The 6,503-nt window shown below is 49.9% G+C and overlaps 1 long non-coding RNA gene across 2 annotated transcripts in view; it reads right to left on the reverse strand.

Annotated features, from left to right (window-relative positions):
• Window positions 1–2,809, reverse strand: part of LOC121100992 — a 49,790-nt gene extending 46,981 nt beyond the window's left edge. The window contains exon 1 of one of the 2 annotated variants that reach the window (XR_005832808.1): window positions 2,667–2,809. This is a non-coding gene — a long non-coding RNA (uncharacterized LOC121100992). The other variant, XR_005832809.1, reaches the window with a different exon arrangement.
• Between the last annotated feature and the right edge of the window lie 3,694 nt (window positions 2,810–6,503).

The raw sequence follows: 6,503 nt of genomic DNA on the forward strand, positions 1-6,503 counted from the left end.
TTGTGGTCTCCAAAAATATTAATGTAAAACACATGTTAAAAAAAGGAGGAAATTGATGTATATTTGTATATGTAGATAGATAGATAGAGTATATCTTCAGCAGCAGTTCACAAACTTCAGCTTGCACCATAATCACCAAGACGGTTTGTTAAAACACAGATTTCTGCCAACCCCCCCCCCCCGGCAAAAGTGTGGGGTGGGGTCTGAGAATTTGCATTTCTTACAAGTTCCCGGGTGATTCTTTTGCTGCTAGTCCAGGGACCAAGGCTGTTGTGAGATACCTAAAAACTGTTAATATGATTGCCTCCAGGGAGGGGGAACCTTGCTGGCTGAGGGCGCAGGGGGAAGGCGTTCTCACTGTGCACGCTTTCATATCTTTTGAATTTCTGTCTATGTGAGTGTATTACCTACTCAGAAACAAACCTGAGATTGGAAAAAAAAAAAAAGAGAAATGCGAACATCACTATCTTAAACTCACTACCCTCACCCACATGGTAAGAGTTTTTTTTTTTTTAATCGCTGCTCTTCTAGAAGGTCACCACCCTCTCCCTCTTTTTCCCTTTGCTTCTCAATTTGTATGCTGTGCCCCCACTCAGTGTTACTTAATTCAAATAAGCCCTGCTGCTGGGTACCAGAGCACATTTCCACCTTCCAAGAGGAATTTCCTTGTGTTCAAACAGCTAAAAAACACAATGACGAATTCAGTTGTCTAAGAAAATAAAACAATCATGAAATACTGTTTCCCGCCAATCAAATGAAAAGTTATTAAATATCCAAAATATGTTGGCAAGCATTGGGGAGCACAGACTTTTTGCACTACTGGTAGAAACAAAAATTGGATCATCTCTAGAAGGCAATCTGGCCTTTAAAAATGTGCACAGCCTTTGACCTAATTAATTCCACTTATAGAAATAAATCCTAAGGAAGTAGCTAGAGATGCATAAAGGCATTTATAATTAAGGATGTTCATCTCAGCATGAAAAACCAGAAAAAAACTCAATGTTGAACAATCAGTGGTTATTAAATATAATGTGTCACATTTATCATGGAACCCAATGTAACAACAAAAAACCATATTGTAGAAAGATACTCAATGCCATGGAAATGTGCTCATGTTGTATTACCAGGTGACAGAATGTAAATCAGGTGACAAAACAGCACCGCGGTATGACGCAATATGTTTAGAAAATGATGAATATGAGATGACTTGAAGGCTCTGTTCTGCAGTGTTTAATAGCGGTTATCTTTGACTGGACTGATTATAGGCGGATTTTATTTTCATTGCGCTCCTCCGTATTTTCGAACTTTCCACCCGGCGTGTATATTGCTTTTATCAAAAACAAAAACAGAAACGGGGAGGGGAGCTTGTGTTGACATAAATGTTGCTTCCCCAAGACCGGTCAGATGCGTCAGATATAGGCCTCTGAAGCAGCGCCCTCAGGGAACGCTGTCAACTGCCCCTCCTGAGACACCACTCCCTTGGGTTGGGCAAGCTTCTGGCAACCAGGGACATGCGGGGGTGAGAGCTTTCCACTCCCGTCTCCATTGCTGCCGCTGCGGCTGCTTCTCGGGACAGCACCCACAGGAGGCCCCACGGTGGGGGCCAGCCCCTGGCCAACGGCCCCGCAGAGCCTCCGTAGACAAATCCACCCAAACCGCGGGCTGAGCACGACACATGGGCGCAGGCCCCGAGGGAAGGAGCCCATGTCCTGACCTGGGTGGACTGCTGGGCAGTTTGTGGTTAACCGCACCTCCCGAGAGGCTGGGCTGGCTGGAGGCCAAGTGAGAACGGAGCGTGGGAGCCAGGCATGGGAGTGAGCAAAAAGAAAGTGTAGTAATCAAGACAGAGACTTAAGTTGAAATGGTGTAGGAGTTGACAGAGATGGGGGTGCAGATAAAGACCGAAGCAGGCTGACTTTGAAGAAGAACCAGTTTTTCCACCAGGGCGCTGGACTTCTCTAGGCCTATAGTCCCCTGCTCACACAGAGCCATTGTTTAAAACACCACCAACAAAAACCTCATGGTGATTCTAAGAAAATGCCCAATCTGAAGAAAATGCCTAGGGCTCAGCTCTCCTGGGGATTTTTTAATATGTGCAAAGCCTCTAACATTCTTCACAGCCATCTTCCAGGGTAGACTAGCCATGGCATGGTCCCTGGACTTTAAAAAAAGAAAACAGCTGAGGAATTAAAGATCCCATAACCACCGTCTTTACACTGGTGACTATCAAGTCGGTAGCTCCCACTCAGACTGTATTGAACCACACCATATCTCCATTTGTATGTCAGTGTCGGTTTAGGCCAAGACCAGAAGTACGGATCCCCAACTGAGTCTGCTCAAAAGCGTTTTTGCCTCAGTCAGCAGTCTAAGAGCTCTCTTCAGTTCTATTCTTTCTCTCATATCCACATTCAACCTACCCTGAGCTCCTCGGTTCTGTTTCAGAACATACCCTGAATCTGATTTCTTCTCTCCAGTTTCCCTGCTACAACTCCGGTCATACGTGGTCATCTGTCATCAGCCCAAACTGGTGTGCTCACCTTCTTAGAGCCTGTTCTCCCCAAAGTGGCCAGACCACTCTTCCTGTAAAGAGCGAATCAGATCGTACTCTGCTGTTGCATTCTCCAGTGATTTCCCCTTGCTGCTGAAATAAAACTCCGGCTCCTTACGTCGGCTGAGAAGCTGGCCCTCGCATATCGCTGTGAGCTCAAATTCCCTTTTTCTCATTCACTGCGCTCGTCATGCTGACTCTGCTCTTCAACACACGAAGACTCTCTCAGGGCTTCGATGCTTGTTGAAAAGTCGACCATGTTGAAAAGCAACACTACAGGATCAGTCATGTTGGTTAATTTACCGTCCAAGTAAAGTTTCCAAACTCTGTGAACTTCCAGGTAGCAATATAGCTGTGATTTAGTAGAAGGAGCACAAGACGTAGAAGAACCACCCAACTCTGCAACCAACCAGCCAGCCGCCGCCCGAGTCTGAGTGCTAGCCCTGCACCTGAGTCAGTTAACCTCCTGGAGCCATGATTTCCTTGTATGTAAAGTAGAGAAGCTCACTCCTCCAACAAACATTTATTGAGCACCTACTATATGTCAGACCCTGTGCTCAGCACTGGGGACCCAATCATGAGCCGGTTCCCACCGTCATAGGGATTAAACAATGTTATGGCCACAGTCTGTCTTTGGACGCTGCAAGTTAAAAATGCTTTTTACATTTGTGAACTAGTGAAATAATTAAAAGGAGGGTATTTTGTAACTTGCGAAAAAATTACATGAAATTCCAATTTCAGTGTCCACAAATAAAAGTTCATTGGAACACAGTCCCATTCATGAGTTGACCTAGTGTCCAGAGGCTGTCTCCACGCTCCACCGGCAGAGCCGAGCAGTTTTAACAGAGACTCGACAACCCACAAATCTGCAAATATTTACTATCTGACTCTTTACCCCCCCCCCAAAAAAAGTGCTGACGCTTGGACTAAAGGAAGAAAAACAAGGTGATTATAGACTCCGAAAAGCTCAATGAAATTAAAAGAGGGGAGGAACTTGTCAAGGCTGTTATGAAGGTGAAAATTAAAATGCCCCCTCGCTTTATATAGCATCAGACCCCCTCCCAAGTCTGAGTGTTTCTGGGTCTCACTGGGCTGTGAGTTTCTGGAGCTCACTGGGCTCACCACCGGCTGAGAGGAACAGGTGTACCTGGAACTTCAGTGGCCCCTGCGTCCACCTGCACGATGCAGCCCCTCCAGCCCCACCCAAGACACACTGGTGTTCCGGAGTCTGGGAGGGAGACTCCCGTGTTCGCAGGCTGCCCTCTAGGAATATACCTGTATTTTTGCCGAAGGCGCTGTTTCCATGACACCAAAGGTGCAGGGACCAATATGCAGTTACGCTTTCTGCTGTCCTCACACGCGAGAGAGGCTTTGCGGCACAGGGGCATGAGGACAACGGCCCTCCTCCCCTCGGTGTCCCTGGGAGTTCACTTTAAACCCAAGGCACACAGCCATGGCCTCTGTGTCCCTGAGACCCTGTGAAAACGGCCCCTCCGGTCCCCTGCCTGCTGCCTGTCCCACTGGCCTGGGAGACAAGGCCAGAGCTGGGCATCTGTGCCGAACTCTCGTCCCTCCTCTCCCCCAGCGTTGGCTTCCCTCCCACTCTCCACGCCAGTCACCCGGTGCCTGTGTGGACTACTGAATACAGGTGTGCTTGGCTTTTCTCACCTGCTCGGTGAGCTCTGTGCTGCCCACTTGGTGTTTCCCAATCCAGCTCCCCGTCAGCCACCCACCCCTGCACTTTCTCCTATCGCAGCTCCATGACACATGGGAAGTCAGCCCCAGCCTCCCTCGGTCCCCCCAGTGTGTGGACAGGCCCCAGGCGGCTCCGTTAGTGTGTCAGCACCAGGCCAGTCCTCGGGCCCAGTGTGCACAGCCTGCCAAGGAGGCTCCTGCCTCTGCTTCCCTGCGGGGGAAGGGGGCAGACTGGCCTCCCTAACTGTCAGGCTGGAGCCCTGACATCCTCCCCGGCTCCAGCCTGCCCCTGCCCCACGGGCGGAACCCTGTCCCTGACGCCTCCACCCGGCGACGCCCACCTGCATGGGTTCTGACAGCGACACCCTGCCATGAAGGGTCCAGGTCCCCCAGGTCCTCAGACCTCCTGCCACAGAGGCCCTCCGGCCCCCCAAGCCAGGGTGCGCACCGCATTTCTCACCCTTGCCTGCGCTTCCCGTGCCCCCTGCATCTCGCCTGCTACGTGTTCATACTGGGTCAGCACCCCTAACTGCCCCCTCCCCACCCATGCTTGGGCTTCCTGCCCCCTCTTTTTAAAGAGTATCTTTGGCTCCCCTCTTCAGCCCAGAAACTCACTGGTGTGTGTGAGACTGGGGTTCCAGTATGGAGCAACCCTGCTGTTCTATTAGTTAATTCTGGCCTTTTCCAGGCTGGCTTCCTTCCCTTACCCTGAAGGACCTGTGCCACCAACGTCCCAGCATGGCTCGGGGCCCAAACCCACTTAACAATGACCGCAGCCGGGGTCATGGCCTGGGTCCAAGCTCTAGCAGCGCAGAACGAAAGGTGAGGAGACAGGTGGAAACGGCAAATAGTCACACACGTCACACTGTCTCTGCGGTGGGTTCCAGCACTGGCGCGGGCCCAGCTTCGCGGGAAAGGGCGGCCAGTGATGCAGGAGGGGGGGAGCCAGAGTGCAGAGGGGGCTGACAGCACAGACCTGCTCCCCTCAGCGGGGGCTGGTGGTGAGTTTCTATTTGGAGGAAAGGCAACATCTACATTTGTTTCTGTACCTTTAAGGAGCCCAGAAAGCAGAGACAAAGGGACAGAAGGAACTGTGCAGGCAGGACTGTCAAGCGATTAGCCAAATCCCCCTGGCTTCTCTGCCCTATTTCCGAGTGTGTGGAGAGATCCAATTCCTCTCTTGTTCCTCGGTCCCTCCTAATCCAGGATATGATTATATGAAGTAGATTAAAGGTGTCTGTGACGGTGCAGGGCCTGCCTCACCTCTGCAACCAGTTTTGCAAGAGTCTATTCATCTTAATTCAATTAGCAAACTTGGAAAATGCTCATGCTGACTGCTGATTCTTGATGACAAAGTGAAAATCGATGCAAAGTTTTATAGGGAGTCTGTAACCTATGGGACTCTGTCCCTTCAGCAATGCCCTTAAAAAGCAAGCTCTCCGAGGCTGGTGATTTGGCATGTTTTGGGAAAAATTCTTTCATCACGTGGCAAGCTGGATGGGGGACGTCCAGGGTCCCTTCTAATTCAAAGCTTTCATGTGTCTAAGGTTACTGGATGGCGAAGGGCAAGTCCAGAAAAACCATCTCACAAAAGCAGTTTAAAAAAGACTTGACATCGTGTTTTACCCGGAGCAAAGTGAGCCCAAACATTTCAAACTAGAGCTGTCAACAAAGAATGTGTTTGCAAACCAGACACAATGTAAAATAAACTTCAGCCAGCCAATGATAAACCTTCCCTAAAAAGGTAATCAGAGGGTGAGTGAACAAACTTTGGAAGTGGTATTAGAAAAGACTTCTACACCATCCAACAGGCTTTCACACTTCTAACTCCAAATGGACCTGTGCACTTGTTTGGGGTGCGGGGGAGGGGGGGATTCAAAAAAATGGAAAAGTTAGGATCATTGCATCCTACTCAGCCAGGGGCTGTGGGAAAGCGGCAAGCAATGGAGCACCCCGTGGCAGCTTTGAAAAGGAAAGCAAAACAGGCTAAATCCTGAGGATTGCGGTGTGGGAAGAAAGGGTTATAAGGTGGGTAAGGTGAGGTCCCCAGGCCATGTGAGCAGGAGGTCCCTGGGACGGTGGGACCCACCTCAGTCCAGCTGCTGGTATGCACGGCAGGTGGACAGAGAGCGGCTTACCTTCTTCCTCTCTCACTGATGCCCTTCCAGATCTTCAAGGCACCACATTTGGCAAAGTTCTCATTCCTTTGAGATCATACCGTTCACCCACCCTAACCTCTACCTTTTACTGGCACGGGGGA

This window comes from Ursus maritimus, unplaced genomic scaffold, assembly GCF_017311325.1.
Source record: "Ursus maritimus isolate PB19 unplaced genomic scaffold, ASM1731132v1 scaffold_6, whole genome shotgun sequence".
Taxonomy (NCBI): domain Eukaryota; kingdom Metazoa; phylum Chordata; class Mammalia; order Carnivora; family Ursidae; genus Ursus; species Ursus maritimus.